General features: G+C 39.4%; 1 pseudogene; it reads right to left on the bottom strand.

Annotated features, from left to right (window-relative positions):
- Positions 1-3,672: 3,672 nt before the first annotated feature.
- On the bottom strand, positions 3,673-16,195 carry LOC119876915 (annotated as a pseudogene).
- Positions 16,196-25,349: the final 9,154 nt, after the last annotated feature.

The following is a 25,349-nucleotide window of genomic DNA, read 5'->3' as shown; positions in this document are numbered from 1 at the left end:
CTCTCTCTTCTGTTCCACTTCTCAGTATATTTGTTTTTGTGTCAGCACCGTGCTGTTTTGATTACTATAGCTTTGTAGTGTATGTTAAAATGTGAGATTGTGATGCCTCCAGCTTTGTTCTTCCTTCCTGAGATTGTTTTGGCTATTTGGGGTCATTTTTGATTCCATACAGGTTTTAGTATTATTTGTTTTGATAATGTGAAAAATGCTATTGTATTTTGATAGAGATTGCTTTGAATCTATAGATGGCTTTGGGTAGTATGGGCATTTTAACAATATTACTTCTTGTAGTAGTGAGCCATTAGGTCTCAGTTTTTCCATCTGATTGTGTATTTTAAATTCTTTCCATCAATGTTTCATAGTTTGAGTTAGTGTTTCAGCTCTTAAGTCTTATCCAATGTTTTTTTGATATATGTTGTTTGTTTTGTTTTGTTTTCTCTGGGAAACCCACAAACCCAAATTATTTTATCTCTCTTTCCATTCTGAATGATCTCTGCCCAGGTAAAGTATTTGGATATAGGCTTTTTTCCTTTCATCACTGTGAATATGCCATGTGCTCCATGAGAGGGAGGTATATGCAAATGACTTCCAAAGGCTGGAAGTATGGAAGACAGAATAAAAGGCTGACAAGTCCAGCTTGAAGACAAATGGTTTACTAAAGGACTTAGGGACAGAAGCATTTCTTGGGCGGCTGAAAGTAGATCTTTGTAAATGCACCTCCTATTAGGACCTAATTTTTAGCTCTAGTGACTGAGGAGTGTATGTTGATAGACCACTGAGGAGGAGATGTTAGTGTTATAGTCATATCTCTAATAAGATCAGGGACATTATGCCCCCCAAGGGTTGCTTTAGGTTGGTTAAACCCAAACTGTGACCAGCTAATATAGTTTACTTATTAAAATACAGCTTTCTCAGCAAGACAGGTTTCAAGATCTCATTTCACTATGTCCAGCAATCCAAAGTTATGTCCTAAACTTTGCCCAGTCCCAACCACTTCCATGTGGTCTAAAGTTTTTCTTGAGTTCTCCAACCCAAGTACCAACAACTTAGGATAATCTTCCCATGATTTCCTTCATCTCAAATCATAGTAAAACTCTGTCAAGGTGGTCTTCTCCCTTCTTGTTATGTCAAATTAACCTAAGTTTGCTTGATCAACTTTTTATTTTTTTGTATGCTTTTGGAAGAGTTAGCAGTTGACTTGTGTATTCAGAAAGATCTGCCCTCCTCACAGAAATCCTTGAATAAAGTGAAAGAGAATGTGAAACTAGGCTTCATGCATTTGTATGTCACTCTGTGTCCAACATAGTTATTATTGAATTGACTCATATTTCCTCTTGGTGATTTTTTTCATAAAGTCTCTTTTGATATGTAGGCTTTCCAGATTGTGAAGGCTACATATGACAATACATCCTAATTATGAGATTACATACAATCACTTTGGGAAAAGAAGGAAAGTGCTCTTGTTAAATAATTTATATGCACATAAGGAAAAGCCCTAAATTTATTAACTACAACCTTTTCTAGTTTTTAAATTCCTACTGTCAACAGGCTCTCTAAATTGAAACTTTGTTTAAGATTTATCTATTGATCTTTTTTTCAGGTGTTATTGTATTAATTGACTGAACAAGACCAAGATTTACAAATAATTCACCATTTCTCAAGTGTTTTTTTTTTTTTAAAGAATTTATTTATTCATGAGAGACACAGACAGAGAAGCAGAACTTCTGCAGGGAGCCTGATGCGAGACTCGATCCCAGGATCCCGGGATCACGACCTGAGCCAAAGGCAGACACTGAGTCACCCATGTGCCTTTTCTTAAAGTTTTATATATATATATATATTTTTTTTTTTTTTTCTCTCATGCTCTTGCAATATCTGGCATGGTATATTAATCTTATCTCACATTAAGGAAATAACTTTTCACAACTTTCTGTACTTTGTTTCTTCCTATTTTTACTCAGAGTTCTAAAGAAATCGCAACGATGTGTATTAACATTATTTTTGTATAAAATGATTAAATCTTGGATGTAAATTTGATTCTATTTCTGATCCTGGCCCAGATAATTTGAGGGAACTAATGCCATGATTATAATGAATGTGACAGATTTTGCTCATAAACTCTTTATGTTGAGTGGATTTTACTCCCTTGAGTGTGTGATTTAACAGATAAGACATCCGATTAATATATATGTAAACTAACTGGAGTCCATGACATAAAGTTATTGAAAACTTTGGATATTTCTAACTCTGTGGCCTGTTGTGTAGGTTAATATTAAACTGGATATTTCGTCCTTGATATCTTACTTCTTGTATTTGTTCTCAAGCCTCGCTAGTGATAGGAGGCATGTTAATTGAATCAAATAAAATTATCGAATTTATCCACCATTGAATGAGTTTTAATGCACCAGAACAAATAATTCCTGTGAGAGAGCTGTTTATTCTGTTTATCTTGTGAGGCTCAGTGGGGGGTTGTTATATCCTGTGAGGCCCCAGGAGGAACAACAGCGGTGTCAGCGGCCAGCTCTCCAGCCCTGGAGTCAGCTCCCGCAGTAAACTACCGCAGCTCCCAGTCTGCAGGGGCCTGGATGCTCCGGGGCAGGGGGCGCTGCCCTGCACAGCCCGGGCTGCCCGGGCAGGAGCTCCTTGCTGTCCTCGGGCCTCCTGGCCTCCGCCTGTCCCGGGCGAGCACTGGATCCTGGGCTGTGCCCCCGGCCTCTGGGATCCCGGCCTGCGCCGCTGGCATCGCGCTCCCCGCCCCCGAGCCCCTCCGAGCTGCTCTGGCCCCCGCCGTGCGCGCTGCAGCCCTTAGGGAGCTCGGCCGCGGGGTGAGGGGCCTCTCCCCGGGGCGCAGGTGTCTGTTAGTGTCCGGGAGCCCGAGGGCATCCCCGCCCTCCCGGGTCCTGCTCAACTCCCAGCGAGCCCCTTTCTCCCCGGGAAGGTCGGTGCAGCTCCTGCTCCTCCGGGACGGGGCTCTCCTGTCCTGGGGACACTCCCCCGGCCTCAGCCCGGCTCCTCGCGGGGCCCCTCCCCTTGGATGCTTTTTCTTCTTTCTTTCTTTCTTTCTTTCTTTTCTTTCTTTCTTTCTTTCTTCTTTCTTTCTTTCTTTCTCTTTTCTTTTTTGTCGTCTTCCTACCCTTGATCAGAGCGCAAACTTCTCACTGTAGCATTCCAGCTGTTCTCTCTTTAAATCTCAGGCAAATTCGTAAGTTTCATGATGATTTGAAGTTATGTAGGCTAATTTGGTGGGGACAGGTGACCCGGCAGACCCTACTCTTCTGCCTTCTGGCCCCGCCTCCAGTAAAAAAGTTTTATAATTTCAGAAATTCTAGATTCTGAATTGATATAATCTATGGTATTTCTTCCAATTCATCATTCTCACTTTCTGTGGGTTCTATCATATTTTTAAAGAAGTGTCGTTTTTACAATTACTTGTACTATTTTACGCTTTGGGAGTAGTTGCCTATTAAACCAATGAGGTTAAAGTACAGCTTTGAAATAAATGGTTGAAAATAAAAGTAAAAAAAAAAAAAAGAAAAGAAAAGTAGATTTAAGATCAGTTATTTCACTTTACTAATTTCAAAATTAGCCCCTTAAGAATGGGATGAAACTCCTAGTCACTATTGACAGAAGAACCTATCTATAAATTCTATCTATTGAAAAAAATTACAATACTCAGGAAAGGTCACTAATGACCATCCTGAATGCATTGGGCAATTCTGCACTAGACATTGTGTTGAAGTCCAGTCTGACAGCTGCTCCCTTAACCCCCCTGTGAACAATGTTATCAGGTTGAATCAGCAAACAAAGGCTGCCCACCATGGGCATCCCGGGGCAGATGCCTCATGGATGCTGTTGGTTCCACCATGAGTTATAAAGCCTTTGGTTTTTGGATGACCTAGGATTGGGTGAATTTCAGCAAATTGTTGATTATAAGTCTTAGAAATACAACCAGAGTAGGACAATCTAAGGCTTTGAAAGAGGCAGTGTATTTATACAACAGATTTGTATACACTTCAAACTGCCTTAGAATGTCTTTCAGACATTCTTTAAAAGAAGAGGTACTAACTCGGCTGGAAAGGTAAGTGAAGGCTCCAGAGAAGACCGGTGCATTTCTTGTGACTTGAAAAATATTTAAGAGTGTGTATTAATCTGGAGGCATGTTGGAATATATTCTCTTAATTAAGTAGTGAAGCCGCTGAATCTGACCAGTACTGCGTCAAGGCAGCAGGAAGTATGATGGTAGTGGCATAGGAATCAGAGGAAGGAAAGGCTGTCCTTTATCATGAAATATGTTATCACTTTATGGAAGACTGGGTTTTTTTTTTTTTTTTCCTATAGAAAAGAGTCACTGGTAATAAAAAAGGAGATGCTAATTTTCAGTGGCCCCTGACACACCCCCACAGTGGGGAAAAGAGTTGGTATAAGCAGAGAATTAGGAGACAGAGACACCACCCAGAAAGGTGTTGGAAAATGCTCTGTAAGAGGAAGCTTCCTTCTTTACACAGGAATGTGACTGTGTATAATAAAATGCTAACAATTATATAAAATACCACTGTTATATCTTATCCTTTCTCCCAAGGACTGGGAAATATATATAAGGCTGTTAAATTTTTTTTTTTTTTTAATTTTTGAAGCTTTTGATGAGAAAGGAAATGTTCAGTGTCTTTCTTTCCTGGGGAACTATCATTGTCTGGTTGGTTGTTACTTATTTCAGCATTTTTCTTCCAGAGTCTTACCAAGAAGGTCATTCAGCGGGATTCACTTGCACAGTCAAGTATTTGGCCCTAAGGTATCTGGTTTCTTACCATCAAATCACCATAGAACCTATAAGGTAAAGAAAATACCTTATTTCATGAGTCAAACTTTGAAGTGATAGCATGTTAGAATCTAAATAGATGGAGAGACATCTAGTAAAAAGGCCTGACATATGACAGATAACGAAACGAGGACAAGAGATGTTATATAAGGAAAACCAATGAAATACTCATGTAATAGGAAGAGGCATACTACATGTACTTATTTTTATATTCAATCAAGTATAAATGCAATCATAATGTTTCATACTCAAGGGTTAGGCAAATGAGACTATCAATGACGACTTAAAGAATATAAAACATTTTAGTCCTTATAATTCTAGTCAGAAAAGGTAGCAAACTACTAATGATGTGTCATTTAACTATTATACTAGTTCTCTCCTATTTAATTCTTTTTTGAATGATGGGGGAAGTAGCTTATTTATATCTACTTGGTCCACAAATTATTTTATTAGAGTTTTACATCTTTTGATTTACCAAATCAGCACGGTTATTTGTTAGAATGAAAACTGATATTTAACAATTTATTACTAATACATTTCTGCTTTATAAGTATGCTTAGCTTCTTTTAGATAACTAATTATTAGTGACCACTTCCAAGAAAAATTTCAAGCAGTAATTTTGAAAATGGATCCAGTGTCACCAAAATGGCTGGATTTGAAGATTCTTTAAATGTAGAAATGAAGAGCATTTTGTCACTTTATAAATAGCCGTCTAGCTGTTGAAATGGATGCTTTTCTTTAACTGACTCCTAATGTTTCAAGGATATGTTACAGTGTTTTGACAGCATTGATTAATGTGTTTTCCTATAGCCAAGTGCTTTCCAAGTACAGTGCCATAAATTAGGTATAGATTTTGGAATTCTCAGCAATCCTCATCAGCTGGATTCTAATTTATAAGTGGTTAACATATTAAAGTAACTACAGGTTCTCAGCAAATTAGGGTGATAAGGAGAAAACTATCCCAGTAAGAAAACTAAAAATTAGTTCACAAAAACCAGAAACTCCATGTGTATTCTCTATATATTAGACACAACTTATAATTTTATCTTATAGGGAAGAGGCATCTGAAACTTTCCCATGCTAGGCTTGCTTCTGGTTGATTCCTTTTTATATGCTCTTCTTCTTCAATCTGGGGAAGATAATATTCTTATGGACTAGAAGCAGATTCCTTTTTTTAAACAAGATTTTATTTGTTTATTCATGAGAGACACACAGAGAGGGGCAGAGACACAGGTAGAGGGAGAAGCAGACTCCTTGTGGGGAGCCTGAATGGGACTCTATCCCAGGACCCCGGGATCATGCCCTGAGCCAAGGCAGAAGCTCAACCACTGAGCCACCCGGGCGTCCCTAGAAGCAGAGTCCTTCAAGAGACTTCATGACTGCAGGATTTAGATCTAATCAGGCAGAAATTAAAAATCAATTAAATGAGATGCCATCCCAACTAGAGGTCCTAACAATGAGGGTTAAGAGGTAGAAGAACGAGTGAGTGACATAGAAGACAAGTTGATGGCAAGGAGGGAAACTGAGGAAAAAAGAGACAAACAATTAAAAGATCATGAGGATAGGTTAAGGGAAATAAATGACAGCCTCAGAAAGAAAAATCTACGTTTAATTGGGGTTCCCGAGGGCACCGAAAGGGCCAGAGGGCCAGAATATGTATTTGAACAAATCATAGCTGAAAACTTTCCTAATCTGGGAAGGGAAACAGGCATTCAGATCCAGGAAATAGAGAGATCCTCCCCTAAAATCAATAAAAACCGCTCAACACCTCAACATTTAATAGTAAAGCTTGCAAATTCCAAAGAAAAAGAGAAGATCCTTAAAGCAGGTAGAGACAACTTTTATGGGGAGAAATATTAGGTTAACAGCAGACCTCTCCACAGAGACCTGGCAGGCCAGAAAGGGCTGGCAGGATATATTCAGGGTCCTAAATGAGATGCAGCCAAGAATACTGTATCCAGCAAGGCTCTCATTCAGAATAGAAGGAGAGATAAAGAGCTTCCAAGATAGGCAGGAACTGAAAGAATATGGGACCTAGAAGCAGAGTCCTCCTGATGGATTAAAGCACAGGGTCTCTCTAAGGGCTTCCCCCCACCTCTTCAGACCTTAGCAGGGCCCAGTACCTAAGGCCGTTTTTTCTCTTTTTTCTAAATCATCCTGGCTGGATGCATACCTAGACATAGTTTGGTGAGCCATGGCCATCCTTTCTCTGAACAGCACCCTGAAAAACACACTGAATAGGCCTATTCCAAAATTTAGGGGAAGTAAGAGAGACCTGGATTACTTGGGAAGCCCAAACTGCATGACCGATGCCTTTCAGATTTTATGATTTCCTGCTTAACACTACTATTAAAATTACCTTCCTTCTGAGAACATGGGTGGTGTATACAGAGCCCTCAGAAATCCTCAGAAAATGGACGAATGACAGAACAAAATTTCATGATTTCTGTACTTGCCATTGATACTATTATAATACCAAAATTCACACTGTACCTCTTAGACACTATTTCTTTTGATTACAATATTAATGCCAAAATTATTGTCAATCAAATCACCCACTTTAGCACCTGCTTTATCTATTTTGGTTTTTAAACTGATACCTGAGATAAATTGGAGCTATCATAATAGTTTACCTTTCATTTTCATGCATGGAATTTGAATGATCAGAACCTTTACAGAGGTTTTTTTTTAAAAAAAAATTTATTTATTTATTCATGAGAGACACAGACAGAGGGAGAAGCGGGCTCCTCACAGAGAGCGTGATGCGGGACTCGATCCCCAGACCCTGGGTCAGGCCCTGAGCCAAAGGCAGACGCCCAACCACTGAGCTACCCAGGCGCCCCGGAACCTTTACCGTGGTTGTCCACTATAAGGTACTTTATGTAACCTTTTGTGGACTCCGGGCAGGGCTGATGCAATCACATTGACCCTTTCTTCTGTCATGTTACTGACCACTGACCCCAGAGTAAACACCACAATCCCATTTTCTCCAGAACTCTGGCAAATTCTTCCATTTCCTGTGGGGAAAGATTTGCTCCATCATAAAAGAATAACAGCGTGGAAACTACTCTTGAAAAGATTGCTACGAACAACTGAATCATGTATTAGCAGGAGTTATTAAAGTAATGGATTTTTTATTGTGGTAAAATAGGTATAACATAAAATTTACCATTTTAAGCATTCTTAAGTATATAGATCAGTAGTGTTAACTATGTTCACTTTGTAGAACTTTCTCTTCTGGCAAAACTGGAACTTTAAACCTATTATAGCATAATGCCCCATATCTCCCTTCACCATTCCCTGGCAACCATCATTCTCCTTTCTATTTTTATGAATCTGACCAGTCTAGATTCCTCTAGAACTGGTGTCATACAGTATTTGTCTTTTTGTAAATGGCCCCATTTCACCGTAACAATTGTGAGGGGACTTTACCTACTAGAATTGAAGCTCATGTCAGCCTGCTACCCTGTACGTTTTACCAAAAGAAAAAGATGTTTCAAAAAAATATATTTTGGTGTAGACTGTTTAAAAATAAAAGTGAATTATATAATTTATTACATGAAATAAATTTTTAATAAATCATAAAAAAAGTCCTAAGGTTCATTCATGATGGCACATGTTAAAATTTTCTTCTGAGTATTATTCCATTGTGTGCATATACGGCATTTCATCGACTGATCTCTTCATCAACGGACACTTGGGTTGTTTCTACCTTGTGGCTCTTGTGAATAGCGATGTCAGGAAGATGGGTGTCCTAATTTCAATTCTTTTTTGATATGGACCCATAAGTCTTATTGCTGGACCAAATGGTAATTCTATTAATACCTTTTCAGGAGCCTCCATCCCCTTTTCATCAGTGTTATTTATAATAGATCTAATCCCTCTTTCCTTTGGAGTATACAATTGATATGAGATTGATTTCCTTTATCAGTATATTTGTACAAATGAGTGTGCGTTTCTATGTGGATGTGTGTGTTTGTATGTACAAGCAAGAAACAAAGGAGAGCCAGTATGCAGTGTCAAGGAGGAAATGCTCTTAGATGTGTTGGATTATACCTGGATTCTTTATAATGTTATCATGACTAACATAGATTCCTGAAAGGAGGCCACACAGCAGGATATGAACTCACCTTTACTTCTTTATTATTATAGTCCTATTAAACTACTTGTGTTTAGTCTAGGCAGGTTTTCTGAAAAGTTGCTTTTCTTTAGTCATTGGTATTTTATTTCTTTGACTGTGAGCACTAAAAAAAATCATATTGTGATTGAGATGACGTTATATCCTTTTTCTCTTAGCTTCATCATCTATACCTAACCTTAAACTTTGCCAGCATTTCCCAAGCTCTCCTCTCAAAACGCTCTTTAAGGATTAGAGGCTAAGACGTGCTGTCATTCACGAATTGGGTTCTCTTTTTGGAATTTGCATAAAGTAGTCCTGTGATTCCTATTGACACTTCAGAGATATATAGTAACTTACTTCAATGACCATATTTTTGTCTTCCTTAAGTATGACATCTCTTGCCCTGAAATCATTTTGTGTAATTAGTGTCTCATTAGAATGTGCTATGCATTAGTGGCAGTGAGGGGAGGGGCCCTGGTCATCCCCACAGTGAGTGCCCAGGGTAGCACTTGCACCACAGTGGCAGAGGTACAGCAGGGCTTAGCAGAGATGTGGTCACCCTCCTGAGTAGCTCAATTCAGACTATATAAAGCTCTTGGTAAAGCCGTGTTCTACTGGAATTGTTTTGTAATTATTCTGGCTTGTAGTCCCGGATCCTTGCCAATTTAAGAATATTTACTACTTTGTATGCTAGAATAATTCCTCATTGCTCAATGCACTCTCCTACCAAAAAAAAAAAAAAAAAAAAAAAAAAGGAAAGAAGAAATAAAGAAAGAAGAGAAACAAATGGAAAGGAGCCAAAATTTCCTGGATATCTTGTCAATACTACACTTACCTTTTTGGTTTCGTTTTGTTTCCTTTTGGTCTCTCTGTTTTAAATTCATTATTTCTTATTTTCTCTCTGGAAAATAATGATTAATCCTTCCAATACAAAGAGTATGCTTTCTCATTCTTTCTCATTGTTGTATAGCTTCTCTAAAAGCTTTTTTTAAAAAAATAGAATAAAAAAAAGTTTCAAACGTTGACCTTGTAGACTATATGGTGTCCAGAGACTTCTTCAAAGGTAGAATTCTACCCAGGGGTGCCTGGGTGGTTCAGTCATTTAAGTGTTCCAGTCCTGATTTCAGCACAGGTCATGATCTCAGTGTCGTGAGGTCACCCCCCCCCCATAGGATCCTGCCCTCAGCAGGAAGTCTGCTTGGGATTCTCTCTCTCCCTCTGTCTCTGCCCACCCCCTGCTTAAATACAAACATACATACATACATACATACGTACATACATACAATCTTTTTAAAAAGTATAATTCCACCCTAATGATATTAGTTTCACATATGGTCACTCTACTCTCCTATGACTAACATTTGGCATCCTCGTGATCTCTGGGAGTCAGTAACCTGTAGCAACATTGATAGTTACCTATGTTCAATGTTTTGTCTCATTAGCTCCCTGCTGATAGCCTTCTTCAACCATGCTGTAGAAGATGCTTCTCTATAGCTCCCTATAATCTTTCCTTCGGTTCATCACTGACTTAGACTAGTCGTTCTCATTCTATAACATTCTTCTAAAAATAAATAACATGGGTTTATTGAAAGAACATTTGGAAAAGCTTGAAAGAGAATAAAAAAGGAAGTAAGATTCACTCCCTAGTCTCCATCCACGTTTATCCTTGGGGTGAAAAATATATACATTTTTGCACATTTTGATTATTTTTCTCTGTATAGTTTTATATGTGCATATTATGAAGTCAAAATGTATAGACTTTTTTTTTTTGAGAGAGAGAGAGAGAGCAAGCATGCACATGAGTGGTGGGAGGTGGTGAGGGAGAGGGAGAGAGAGAATCCTAAGCAGGTTCCACACTCAGCACCTCATGATGCTGAGATCACAGACTGAGCCACAATCAAGAGGTGGTTGCTTAACTGACTGAGCCACCCAGGCACCCCAAAGTGCATAAGCACATTTAAAGATTCTTATAGGAATTTTCCAAATGTCTTATTTCTTAAATGGAGAGTATGGAAATATCCTGGGATCCTAATAATTAATGGAAAGCAAGTCGTTTGGAAGAAGAATTTATTTTATATATTAAAGAATATTAGACAGGCTTCACAATCATTGACTTGGAATCAGATCTTATTTTGCAACTTAATAACAGCAGCTATTGGTACTAATCTTTATGATTATACATCTATTCATCCTTCTCCTTGTCCTCTTCTTCTTCCTCTTTTCCACTCCTACTGATGTTGTCACCTTATCTTAGTGTGAAGGGGACATCTCTCAAGAATAGGTATAGATTGCATAGCACTTTCCCTAATCTTACCTCGGCCTTTACCCTTGTGAAAGTTTCCACAGGTGGCCTAAATAATTTGTAATCAAGAGAAATTGCATTAACCCTTGAACAAGATTTCAGTTTTATGTTGTTGCCAATCAAATGGTAGACAAAAAGGATCTCTTAATAGGTCAATTAAGAGTTGAGTAAAGGATGCTTATTGTCTATTAGTATCTTAAAGATATGCCATCAGTTTAAAACATATAGACTCTTTCTCTCATAAGGAATATCATTCTATGTACTAACAGCATCACTTTGTAATTTTAGTCTCTAGGGAGTTTTCAGAGAGAAGTGTAGAAATGTAACAAGTGTGCAGAATGTATAATCCTTATTATACACGCAATGCCCATTTTCTCTTTGATCATGCTGACTGACAGGAAGCTATGATATCTAGAACGGTGTTCCCTATGGGATCTTTACTGAAATTTCACACAGGTTTGGTATATGGTATACGGACTTACTCCAATAAAAGCTAATCCATTTTATGCTCTAAATGTCAAAGTCTGGGATCACAGATGAGGAATTATTTAAAGGCTGTAAAGAAGCCAAGTAATTTTGGGTTTGGCTGCCAATTTTCTTAGGGTACACGCAATATTATTGGGGAATGGTCTTCCCTGTAAGCTAGAATACTGGTTAAGAGCCTTAACTCTTACCGAATACTCTGAGCATTTCAATGCCCTCATCTGGTTGCCAAACTACACATTTACTCTTAAGTACTGCACAGAATATCTATTCTCTATGGCTATGCTAGAAAATGCCATCTTTATCTTTTGGAAACCAGTTCTTTTTTTTTTTTTTAATTTTTATTTATTTATGATAGTCACAGAGAGAGAGAGAGATACACACACACAGGCAGAGGGAGAAGCCGGCTCCATGCACCGGGAGCCCGACGTGGGATTCGATCCCGGGTCTCCAGGATCGGGCCCTGGGCCAAAGGCAGGCGCTAAACCGCTGCGCCACCCAGGGATCCCTGGAAACCAGGTCTTATTTAATGAGGAATCATATCAAATTAGTCTGACAGTTTGGGTTATTAATAACATAATAGTAACAAAATCATGACGGCACTTAATATTCCTTCTGTATCGATATGTGCCAGAGAAATTTCAAAAATTTTGTAAATGTTAAGTAGTTATCTCATTGGATAGAAATATGAGGCTATCTGGCATTGTAAAGAGTAGGCATAGTCATATCTTTAATGTCCTGTTCTTCTGTCATGTCACCTGAACTCTTGCAACGACCTCCTAACTGGTTCTTTTTCACTCTTGCCCCTCTGCTGTCCAATCCAGTGATCGCGTCTTGAGAGCCTTTTGAAAAAGCAAATCTGATCGTATCTTTCCCTTTTCACACCCCTTTTCTCCTTTTCCTTAGCTCCCTAATGCCCTTAGTAGATACTTCAAAATCCTCGTAATTCTTTGCCTCTCACATACTTCTCTAGCATCATCTGCCTCTTTATTCAGCCTCTTTCTACCAGACAGAACTCAGACTTCTCAGCAAATGTCATTATTACTCTACCTGATTTATTTTTTGTAGTCTTCCTCTCTCCCCATCTCTTCCTCTTACAACTGCACATCCTTCAGATCTCAGGTAGCAATGGTATGAGGTACTTTCTATGATCCCTGCTAGGTGTTCTTCAGTATTGTGGTTTCTCCTTATTATAACACTTCTCACATAGTTTTAATCACATGCTTAAATTCTTTCCAGTAGAATGTCAGGTGCATATGGGTGGAAATTTGTGTCTACACTGTTCTCTGAATATCCAGCACTTACGTCTGAACTATGCTAGTCACTTTAAGAATATTCTCTGAATGAATGATTGATACTTTCTTGTGTGTAGGATAATGAAGGCCTTAACTTAACCGAACCCTATTCCCAAAGTCACCAGGTATAATGTTATTTTGCAATAATAATGAAATTCACATTATTGTAATGATATTGAAATATTTACATTTCTAATCATCAGGTCATTTTACCCAGCTTCCCATATCTTTCTCACTGTAATCAGACATTCTGAAAAAAGGGTACAGAATCATTTCTACTGACAATGCAAAGTAAAAAGTAAACAAAGCAAAACAAACAGATACAGGTTACCGTCAGCAGGGGTTTGGGAGGTTTGCAGTGGAGGCCTCCGACAAATGTGGAGGAGTGGGCGAGGAAATTCCAAATCCCAGTATGTATCAGCTTTCCTCATTATCTCCGATATTGTAGTGGGTCTTCCTGACGGGAAAAAGAGCAAGCGAAAGGTAGAGGAAACAGGAATATCGTTACGTGAATATACCAGGTAATTTTCTGAAAGGAGCTTGAAATGACTTAGCCAAAAGTGTTTAAAAGTGTCTGTGGTTTGAAAATAAAAATATGTAAATATGTATATTGTTTATGAACATATATACAAAGGAAAAAGTGCAACAGACTCATTAAACCTAAGCCGCTAAAATATTTAACATGCATTTATGTATTCCGTGAAGCTGTTAAAGTAACAAATGCAAATGTAAAAACTGATTTCAACTCCTCAATCAATGAGCCCTACCCACACTCATGGAAACACTTTTCCCTCGAGTACTCTAGTCTACTGTCTATAATTTAGCAAGCTATTTGATTCTAGATTTTCCAAGTATATTGTGAGGTTTTTGAGGGTATGGCCATCACTCTATTTGGTTCATGTTAAGAGCTTAATAATATTTGTGCATTAAATAAAAATATTTATCAAAGCAGCTGGGAACTCGAGGAGCCTGCTTCTCCCTCGGACTAGGTCCCTGCCTCTCTTTCTGTGTCTCTCATGAATAAATAAATAAAATCTTTTTTAAAAAGGTGGCTGGAAATTATCATAATGTCTGGAAATAGGCATGTTCACCCTTAATCTTAGCTCATTTTTTTTCTTTAATGGAAAGCCATAATTTTGGAAAAAAATATAGACTAATAACATGTGTGTCCATACTTGAACAAAATTTAAGTACTTACTTAAGGAATATGTATGTAGTCATTAGAAACTTCAACTTATAGGCTCCTGAGTGTGGGAGTCCAGACTTTCAATTGTGGAGGAGTCCTTCAGATAATTTGGCAACTCAGTTTAATTTTTAAGTGAAACTAAAACAAGGAGGACACAATTTCCTTCAATGCTCCATAGACAGTTGTGCTAGAAATATGTACATCCTAAGTCTACAGGTCTTCTTTGATAACGGTAGTTCATGAAATCCCTAATGCTTTCTATTGAAGATGAAAAAAGGATAATAGAATTTATATGTAGAATGACTAGGAAGGGCACAGAGAATGTTTAGGGCACTGAAACTACTCTGTAAAATAGAGTGGTGGATACATAATATTACAACTATTTCCAGACTCATCAAATGTACAACCCCAAGAATGAACCTTCACATGAACTATGGACTTTGGAGCATAATGATCTGTCGATACGGTTTCCTCAGTTGTAACACACTCTGTATTCCTCTGCTGCGGGATGCGGATAATACAGGAGCAATGCACGTGAGGCGCCAGGGCATATAAGGTGAAGCTCTACTTAATATTGCTGTGGACCTAAAACTCCTCCTTACAGTGCAGCCTGTCACACACAAAGAAACAAGAATGCATGTGCGATTGCTCAAAGACTCCTCAGTGCTTCCGTTTGTAGGTTATACTTCTTGGGAGCGTTTTGTATTAGCAACGGACCACAGGATTCTACCTGACCTTATAATTTAAGCATTCCATAGTATTTGTGAGCTTGAGAGATCACTTCATATTTTCATTCCATCATTTGACTTATAAAAGACAATTTCCGTTGAGGTTGTACAAAGTCACCTTCCTAGGCACTAGGACAATTAAGATTTCATGCTACCAATTAAAGACATGACTAGGAGAGCCTGGGTGGCTCAATGGGTTAAGCGTTTGCCTTTGGCTCAGGTCATAATCCCAGGCTCCTGGGATTGAGTCCAGCATCGGGCTCCTTGCTCAGCAGGGAGCCTGCTTCTCCCTCTCCCTTGGCCTGCTGCTCCCCATGCTTGGGCGCGCTCTCTCTCTCTCTCTCTCTCTCTCTCTCTCTCAAATAAATAAGTAAAATATTTAAATAGAAAAAGAATAAAAACCATGACTTCCCTAAGACTTCACTGTCTTAGGTTGATCCCAACTCCTCTCATTAAATGTTTGGAAACAAAAGTCAAAATAAAGCACGTAGAGCACGTATTTTCACTCTCTCCATGAATGTCATTTGATCAGTTAATTCTGACCGAATAAGAGCTACTAGGAGGGAGGGAGAGGAAGTCCTCCACGGTGTTTCTCAAACGCGTGGCCTGCAGAGAACCGGAGCCTGTACACTAGAGGTATTCTCAGGAGCTCAGCCACAGCTCACGCAGGGTCCGACAGCGTCGGCAGGAATGACCTTGAACTCTGATCCTTGTCGTTTTGTCATGAGGTTCTCGTTTAAAGACGCATCTGTACAGTTTATCAAGACAACCAGCACATTTCCAAAGGGTTTCTGGCATTAGTGCAAAACGTGTCCAAAATGTATGTTTGGGGAGATCACGTGTCCATCTATTGGCCAGTTGCGTCATAGTAACCTCAGTATCCTTTGTCGCCAAAGATGTAGGGTATGTCTCCAACTTACTAGCAGGTTGTTTGTCGGGACCAAGAAGAATGGAAGCTGAAGATGTCAGCACAGTCACTTCACGACCCCTCTGGACAAGTTCATCCAGGAAGGCCTTTATACTGATCCCGTGGCTGTATTCCGTGGCCACAGCAGCACCTTTCCGGGACGACTCCCGGAGCTGAAGGAACAGCTCAGCTGGAGCAGCAGCAAAACTGAAACCCGTTTCACAGACGTTTTGCTTCTTTTCAAATTGCTGTTCCCTGTTGTCATTACTTGTGCCTTCCTTCTTCATTTAGATGTTTGGTCCATTTTGAGTAGTTTTTGCATATGGCTTGAGAGATTAAAAAGAGTGTTCATTTCCTTGTCAAAAATGAATCAGGGATCCCTGGGTGGCACAGTGGTTTGGCGCCTGCCTTTGGCCCAGGGCGCGATCCTGGAGACCCGGGATCGAATCCCACATCGGGCTCCCGGTGCATGGAGCCTGCTTCTCCCTCTACCTGTGTCTCTGCCTCTCTCTCTCTCTCTCTCTCTCTCTCTCTCTGTGACTATCATAAATAAATAAAAAATTTAAAAAAAATGAATCAGCCATCAGTGTGTGAGAATATTCCTGGGTTCTAAAATCTATTCTGTGGCTCCATATGCTTATCTCTGTGCCTGTGTTACTGTAATTTATCATTAGTTTTCCTCTTCCGACTTTTTATTTAAATTCCAGTTAGTCAACATACAGTGTAATATTAGTTTCACGTGTAGGACGTAGTGACTCATCACTTACAGACAACACCCGGTGCAGTGTAGTTATTTTTAAAATCAATCAGTGTAATTCCTCCATTTTTATTCAAAGTTATATAAAGGTTGTTGGACTACTTTTAGGTCCCTTGAAATATCTATACAAATTGGAGACTGGCTTGTCAATCCATTGTAAAAGGGTCCGCTGGGATTGTGATAGCGAAGGAGATGGTGTTGGACTGTGTATCAATTTGTGGAGAATTACTATTACAACAATGTTGTTTAAATCCATGAATATGAGGTGTCTTCCTTTTAGAAATTTTAAAGTATCTTCCTGCAATGTTTTGTAGTTTCCCCAGTACAGACTTTACCCTTTCCTTGTGAAATTGATGAGGCATTTTGTTCTTTTGATGGTGCTATAGTGGGGATTGTTTTCTTAATTTCATTCTGGATTGTCTATTGCACTTGTGTATTGTATATTTTCTAGTGAATTCCCAGGGTTTTTCTCTACATAGGATCCTGTCACCTCTCCATTGAAATAGTGCGATGTCTTCCTTTCCAACGTGGATTTCTTTATCTTATTTTCTTGGCTAGTCATTTGGTTTGAACCTTCAGTACAACTGCTGAAGAGACGCGTTGAGGGTGCATGTCCTAATCGATGTCCTATTCTCCTTTGTTGTCTTACAAAGAAAGCATTTAGTCTTAACCATAAAGTATGCCGTCAGCAGTGGGGTTTTTGCAGATGCCTTTTATCCATTTGAGGACATTCATTTCTATTAGTAGTTTACTGAGTATTTTTATCACAAGGGTATTGGACTTTGTAATGATTTTCTGCGTTTATTGAGATAATCATGCGGTCTTTGTTTTTCAATCTCTTGGTATAGGGTGTAGTAATAATTGGTTTTGAACTGTTAAAGCACCTTTTGCATTCCTGGGATAAATCCCAGATTTCCGTGGTGTATGATTTCTTTTGCATACACCTTGCATTTGGCTTGGCTTCCTTGCATTTTGTTGAGGACTTTTGTTTTTGATGTTAATTTTATCTAAGTCCAATTAATTAACATCTAATGTATTATTGGTTTCAGAGGAAGAAGTCTGTGATTCATCAGTCTTACACAATACCCAGTGGTCATTATACCACATGCCCTCCTCAATGTCCATCACCCAGGCATCCCATTCCCCCACCCACTTCCCCTCCAGTGACCTGCAGTTTGTTTCCTATGATGAAAAGTCTCATGGCTTTTCTCCCTCTCTGATTTTGTCTTGTTTAATAATTTTTTTTCCGCTCTTCCTCTATGTTCCTCTGTTTTGTTTCTTAAATAACACATATGAGTGAGGTCATAAGATAATTACCTTTCTCTGATGGACGTATTTCACTTAGTATAATATCCTCTAGTTCTATCCACATCATTGCAAATGGCAAGATTGCATTTTTCTGATGGCTGAGTGGTATAGTCCATTGTATATATACACCACATCTTTGTCCATCCACCTGTTGGTGAACATCTCAGCTCTTTCTATAGTTTGGCTATTGTGGCCATCACTGCTATAAATATCCGAGTACAAGTGTCCCTTTATTCACTACATTTGTAACTTTTGGGTAAATACCCAGTATTGCAATTGCTGGGTCATAGAGTGGCTCTATTTTCACCTTTTTGAGGAACCTCCAACCGTTTTCGAGAGTGGCTACACTGGCTTACATTCCCACCACAAGAGGAGGGTTCTCCTTCTTCTGCATCCTCGCCAACATGTGTTGTTTCTTGACTTGTTAATTAGGCCTTCTGACCCGTGTGAAGTGGTATCTCATTGTGATTTTGACGTGAATCTCCCTGATGGCTAGTGATGTGGAGCATTTGTCATGTGTCCGTTGGCCATTTGTATGTCTTCTTTGGAGAAATGTCTGTTCCTGTCTTCTGCCCATTTCTTGCTTGGATTCTTTATTCTTTGGGCCTTGAGTTTGATACATTCTTTATAGATTTTGGATACTAGCCCTTTATCTGATAAGACATTTGCAAATATCTTGTCCCATCCTGTAGGCTGTCTTTTGGGTTTTGTCCACGGAGTCCTTTGCTGTGCAAAAGTTTTGTTTGTTTGTTTCTATCTTGATGAAGTCCCAATAGTTCATTTTTGCCTTTGTTTCCCTTGCCCTTGGAGAGCGGTCAGGCCAGAGCTGCAGCCACGGTCAAAGAGATTTCTGCATGCATTTTTCCTCCAGGATTTTGATGGTTTCCTGTCTCGCATTTAGGTCTTTCTATTTGTGTGTGTGGTGTAAGAAAATGGTCCAGTTTCATTCTTTTGCATGTGGCTGTCCAATATTCTCAAAACCACTTGTTGAAGAGACTGTTACCATTGGATATCCTTTCCTGCTCTGTCAAAGATTAGTTAACCATAGAGTCAAGGGTCCATTTCTGGGTTCTCTATTCTGTTCTTTTGATCTCTGTGTCTGATCACCATATTGTCTTGATGATTACGGCTCTGTAACAGAGCTTAAAGTCTGAAATTGTGATGGCCCCAGCTTTGGTTTTCCTTTTCAAGAGTCGTTTGGCTATTTGGGGTCTTTGCTGGTTCCGTCCAAATTTTAGGATTATTGGTCCCAGCTCTGTGAAAAAAGTGGATGGTATTTTGATAGGGACTGCATGGAATGTATAGATTACTCTAGGTAGCATAGACATTTTAACAATATTTGTTCTTCCAGCCTATGAGCGTGGAACCTTTTTCCATTTCTCTGTCTTCCTCAGTTTCTTTCATGGGAGTTCTCTAGTCCTCTGAGTACAGGTCTTTTGCCTCTTTGGCTAGGTTTATTCCGAGGCATCTCATGATTTCGAGTGCAATTACAAATGGGGTTGACTCCTTAAATCCTCTTTTTTGCTGTCTCATTGTTAGTGTCTAAAAATGCAACTGATTTCTGTGCATTGGTATTATATCCTGCCACTTTGCCCAATTCCTGTATGAGTTCTAGCAATGTTGGGGTGGGGTCTTTTGGGCTTTCCACATACAGTATCATGTTGTCTGCAAAGACTGAAACTTTGACATTTTCCTTGCTGATTTGGATGCCTTATATTTCTTTTTGTTGTCTGATTGCTGAGGCTAGGACTTCTAGTAGTATGTTGAACAGCAGGGGTGATAGCGGGCATCCCTGCCGTGTTCCTGACCTTAGGGAAAAAGCTCTCGGCTCTTCCCCATGGAGAATGATGGTTGCCTTTGGGTTTTATACATGGCTTTTATAATACTGAGGTCTGTTCCCTCCATCCCTACACTGTGAACAGTGTAATCAGAAGGAGGACTGTACTTTGTCAAATGCTTTTTCTGCATCTATTGAGAGGATCATATGATTCTTGTTCTTTCTTTTATTAATGTGGTGTATCACTTTGATTGATTTGCAGATGTTGAGCCATCCCTGTAGGCGAGGAATAAATCACACTTGGTCGTGGGGAATAATCCTTTTAATGTACTATTGGATCCTAGTATCTTGGTGAGAATTTTGGCATCCATTTTCCATCAGGGATATTGTTCTAGAATTCTCCTTTTTAGTGTGGTCTTTGTTTGGTTTTGGGATCAGGGTATTGCTGCCCTCATAGAAAGAGTTTAGAAGTTTTCCTTCCATTTCTATTTTTGGAAATAGCTTCAGAAGAATAGATATTAATTTTTCTTTAAATGTTTGGTAGAATTCCTCTGGGAAGCCATCTGGCCCTGGACTCTTGATTGTTGGTGGGTTTTTTATTTCCTTTGTGGTTATGGCTCTTCAGTTTTTCTATTTCTTCCTTTTTCAGTTTTGGTCGTTTATACTTCTCGAGGGATGCATCCATTTCTTCCAGATTGCCCAATTTGTTGGCATATAGTTCCTCATAATATGCTGTTATAATTGTGTGTGTTTCTTTGGTGTTGGTTGTGATCCCTCCGCTTTCATTCTTGATTTTTTTTTTTTTTTTTCATTTGGGTCCATTCTCTTTTCTTTTGGATAAGTCTGGCCAGGGGTTTATTGATCTGATTAGTTCATTCGAAGAACCAGCTTGGTTTTGTTGATCTGTTCTACTGTTCTTACGTTTCTAGTACATTGATTTCTGCTCTAATCTTTGTTATTCTTCTTCTGCTGGGTTTAGGTTTGATTTGTGTTATTTCCCTTTTCAGGGTAAGATTCGGTTGTGTATTTGAAACTTCTAGTTTCTTGAGAAAGGCTTGTATTGCTCTATACTTCCCTCTAAGAGCCGCCCTTGCCACATCTCACAGGCTTTGAACAGTTGTGTTTTCTTTTGCGTTTATTTCCATGGAGTTTTTTTTAATCTCTAATTTCCTGATTGGCCCAATCGTTATTTTAGTAGGATGCTCTTTAGCCTTCACGTATTTGAGTTCAAGTTTCCTCTTGTGACTGAGTTCCAGTTTCAAAGCATTGTGTTGTGAAAATATCCAGGGAATGATCCCAATCTTTTGGTACTGGTTGAGACCTCATTTGTGACCCTTTATGTGATCTATTTTGGAGAATGTTTCATGTGCACTTGAGAAGAATGTATTCTGTTGCTTTAGGATGAAATGTTCTAAATAGATCTGTTAAGTCCATCTGGTCCAACGTGTCATTTAAAGCCGTGTTTCCTTGTTGGTCTTCTGCTTAGATGATCCATCTGTCTGTTGCAGTGAGGGGGGTGTTAAAGTCCTCTACTATTATTGTGATTATAGGTGTTGTGTTTCCTTAACTTTGCTATTAATTGGCTTGTGCAACTGGCTGCTGCCGTGTTAGGGATATCAATATTACAGTTGTTAGATCTTATTGCATAGACTTTTTAATCATGATGTGGTATAAAAAATTAGGATATTACTGTCCTTTCTCATCTCTTATTAACATCTTTGGTTTAAAATCTAATTTGTCAGCTATAAAGATTGCTACCTCGGTTTTCTTTTGATGTCCATTAGCATGATAAATAGTTCTCCACACCCTCATTTTCAATCCGCAGGTACTTTTAGGTCTAAAATGAGGCTCTTGTAGACAGCATATCAATGAGGCTCGCTCTTTTGTCCAGTCTGATACCTGTTTCTTTTGATTGGGGCATTTAGTCCCTTCACATTCAGGGCAACTGTTGAAAGATATGAAATTAGTGCCATAGTGTTACTTGTAACGTTACTGTTTCTGTATATGGTTTCTGTTCCCTTTTGGCCTACGTGACTTTTGGGCTTGTTCTTTGCTTAAAGGATCTTTTAAAATACTTCTTGTAGGGCAAGTTTGGTGATCACAAAAACTTTTAGTTTCTGGAAACTTTTTCTCTCTCCTTTTATTTTGATCGAGATCCTAGCTGCTGCATATTTTTCTCATCTCACACCTTGAATATATCATGCCAGTTCTTTCTGGCCTCACAGGTCTCTGTGCATAGGTCTATTGCCAGTCTAATATTTCTACCCTTGCAGGTTACAGACCTCTTGTCCTGAGCTGCTTTCAGGGTTTTCTCTTGGTCTCTGAGATTTGTAAGTTTCTCTATTATAGGTCAGGCTGTTGACCTATTTTTATTGATTTTGAGGGGATTCTCTATGACTCTTGAACTTAGATACCTCATTCTTTCTCCACATTAGGGAGGTTCTCTGCTATAATTTTCTCCAATATACCTTTTGCCCCTCTCTCTTTCCGGCTCTTCTGGGATTCCAGTGTTTCTAATACTGTTTTGCTTTGTGGCATCACTTATCTCTCGAACTCTCCCCTGCTGATCCAGTACTTGTTTATCTCTCTTTTCCTCAGGGACTCTATTCTCCATCATTTTATCTCCTAGATCAGTATTTCTCTCTTCTGCCTCATTTATCCTAGCAGTTGAAGACTCCATTTTTGATTGCATCTCATTAATAGCCTTTTTAATTTCGACTTGATTGGATCTCAGTTCTTTTATTTCTCCAGAAAGGGGTTCTGTAGTGTCTTGCATGCTTTTGCAAGCCCCACTAGTATCTTTATAAACATCATTCTGAACTTTAGGTCCAATATCTTACTTATGTTCATATTGATTAGGGCCTGACAGTCAGTGCTGCTTCTTATTCTCTTTTTTCTTCCTCTTCCTTTTTTTTTTTAAAGAGATTTTATGTATTTACTTGAGAGAGAGAGAGAGACAGAGAGAGAGACAGAGATAGTGACAGAGAGCATGAGCAGCGGGTAGAAGTTGAAGCAGGCTCTCTACTGAGCAGGGAGCCTGACACAGGTCTCGATCCTTGGACTCTGGGATCATGACCTGGGCCAAAAGCAGATGCTAAACCAACTGAGCCACCCAGGTGCCCCTCTTGTTCTCTTTTTTGAGGTGAGTTTTTCCATGTTCTTGTTCTACCCAGAGAAGAATAGATACATGAGGGTTAAAATACTAAAATGGCAAGAACAACCTCAGAGAAATAGACACAAAACAAATCAGAAGAGACCCTGAACTGAGAGAGAGAGAGAGAGAGAGAGAGAGAGAGAGAGAGAGAAAATAATCACAGAGGTGAACAGAATAGAAAAAAGCACTAGATCCTCTGTGTATATTGGTCCATTTGTTAGAAAACTAGATCCCACACTTCTAAGGAAAGAAAAACATATCACGAAAAGAATTAAATGCAATGAAAGGATAGAATGTAACAATAAAAATTAAAAGACAAAGAAAGGGAAGGAATAAACAGAAAGGTGAACAGAAAGGAGCAATGCAGGGTATCCTGACTATATTTTGGTTGGGTTTTGTATCTCAAAATTTCAAGGGAATGAAAAATAAAGTTAATCCCTTGAACATGTAAGTGTAAAAATGAAATTTAAGGAAGACTTTACAAAACAGGAAAAATAAAATAAAAGAATAACGAAACAAAACAAAAAGAGTGAATATGATCAGACAGGTGAAGAGAATACAGCCATACACTAGAGTCTGGGTGTATTTCTGTATATTAGAAGAAAGTGCATCCCAAAATTTTAAAGAAAGGAAAAAAAATCTTGTATATATATATATATATATATATATATATATACACACACACACACACACACAAAGGATATATATGTATACGTATATATGTGTGTATATGTGTGTATATATATATATATATATACAGGATAAAATTAAATACAATGAAAGGGTAGAATGGAACTAACCGTAAAAATGAAAATTAAAAAAAGATTTTTAAAAAGTTGATAAAATAACAAATTGGTTGAGAAAAATAGAGGAAAAATAATATTGAAAGACTAAATAATAGTAGGGGGGAGATAAAAATACAACCATGCATTCTATATGCTGTATTCCCCTAGTGCCTGCGTTTTGCAGGACTCAGTGTTTGGTAGACTTGATCTCGGCTGGATGTTCCTGCTGAACTTCTGGGGGGAGGGGCTGGTTGCACTGATTCTCAGGTGTCTTTGGCCCAGGTGGGATTGCACAGAACCCTTGCCAGGGGGCCAGGCTAAGTCATGTGCTCAGGATTGCTCTAGGTGGCTTTTGTTCCCTGAAGGCTCTCTGCACAGCTTCAGGGGATGGACGTGCAAATGGTGGCCTCCCAGTCTCCAGCCCTGGAGCCAAGAGCTCATGAGCCCACTGTTCAGTGCGCCCTCAGGGAAAAGCATACACTCACTCCTGTCTCCCTGGTCCCCGTCCACACTCCGTGTTCACCCAGACTGTGACTGTTTCTATCTCAGGCACATGACCCCTGTTTTGAGTCTCCAAACCACGCAGACTCCCATGGCGCTCCCATACATGCTACTCCTCCTGGGGGAGGGAAGGGCATCTCACTGCTTCTGCTGCTTGTTGGGCCCCTGCTTGGAGATTGGGCATGCATTCTGTGCAGGGTTCGTGGTTTATGGCCACCCTGAGCTGCCGGCCCACTCCTGGACTTGCTGATTGTGCCCAGTTTCCCCCACACCTATGCCCCGGAACTCCTTCACACTAGGGCACCCCAGTCTTCCTGTGACCCCCAAGGAGCCTATGACCCCACCTAGGATTCCGCCCCTGCTTCACCACCTGAGCAGCTCTCAGGCCAGGAGATCCCTCACCAGAGCAGACTTCAAAAAGTTCTGATTTTGTGCTCTGCTACCCTACCACTTTTCAGCAGCTGGCTGCCAGAAGCTGCCTACCCCTGGGGTTTATCTTCTCATGTATCACCTCAGATTCACCTCTCTGCACCTTCGGCGTTGCAGAAAGTTGTCACTTTTGTAGAGTTGCAGCTATTTTCTTAGATCACCAGATGAGTTATCAGGTGTTCAGAATGATTTGATAGCTATCTAGCTGAATTCCTACGATCAGATGAAACAGGTCTTCTACTTACCTATGCAGATTTTCTTTTTCATCTTGAGTCTACTCAATAGTTCATATTTTCTGCACCTACTAGCATTGGAGTTTCTGTTGCAATGAGTTGAGTGGGTGACAAAAAAGTGGCTCATATTTCAAATGTTATAGGTTCTTGTTGATCTTTTTTCCTTTCTAAGTTTTTATTGAAATTCCAGTTAGGTAACATACAGTGTAATATTAGTTTCAGGTATAGAATTTAGTGATTCCACAGTTCCATAGAACATCTGGTGCTCATCACATCAGGAGGCCATTTAACAGCTCCCATTTAACCTATTCCTCAGCCACTTCCCCTCTGGTAACCATCAGTTGGTTCTCTATGGTTATGAGTGTGTTTCTTGGCGGGGGGTGGGGGGGTGGGGGATACCTGCGTAGCTCAGATATTTAAGCATCCACCTTCTGATTTCAGCTCAGGTCATGATCTCAGACTCTTGAGATCAAGCCCTGTGTCGGGCTTGAAGCTAGCATGGAGCCTGCTCAAGGTTCTCTCTCTCTTTTCCTTTCTCTGCCCCTCCCCCCCTCCCCCACCCCTTTCT

Source organism: Canis lupus, chromosome 13 (genome assembly GCF_011100685.1).
Source record: "Canis lupus familiaris isolate Mischka breed German Shepherd chromosome 13, alternate assembly UU_Cfam_GSD_1.0, whole genome shotgun sequence".
NCBI lineage: Eukaryota > Metazoa > Chordata > Mammalia > Carnivora > Canidae > Canis > Canis lupus.
Note: the sequence above shows the minus strand (reverse complement) of the source record. Positions and strands in the feature narration are given on the sequence as shown.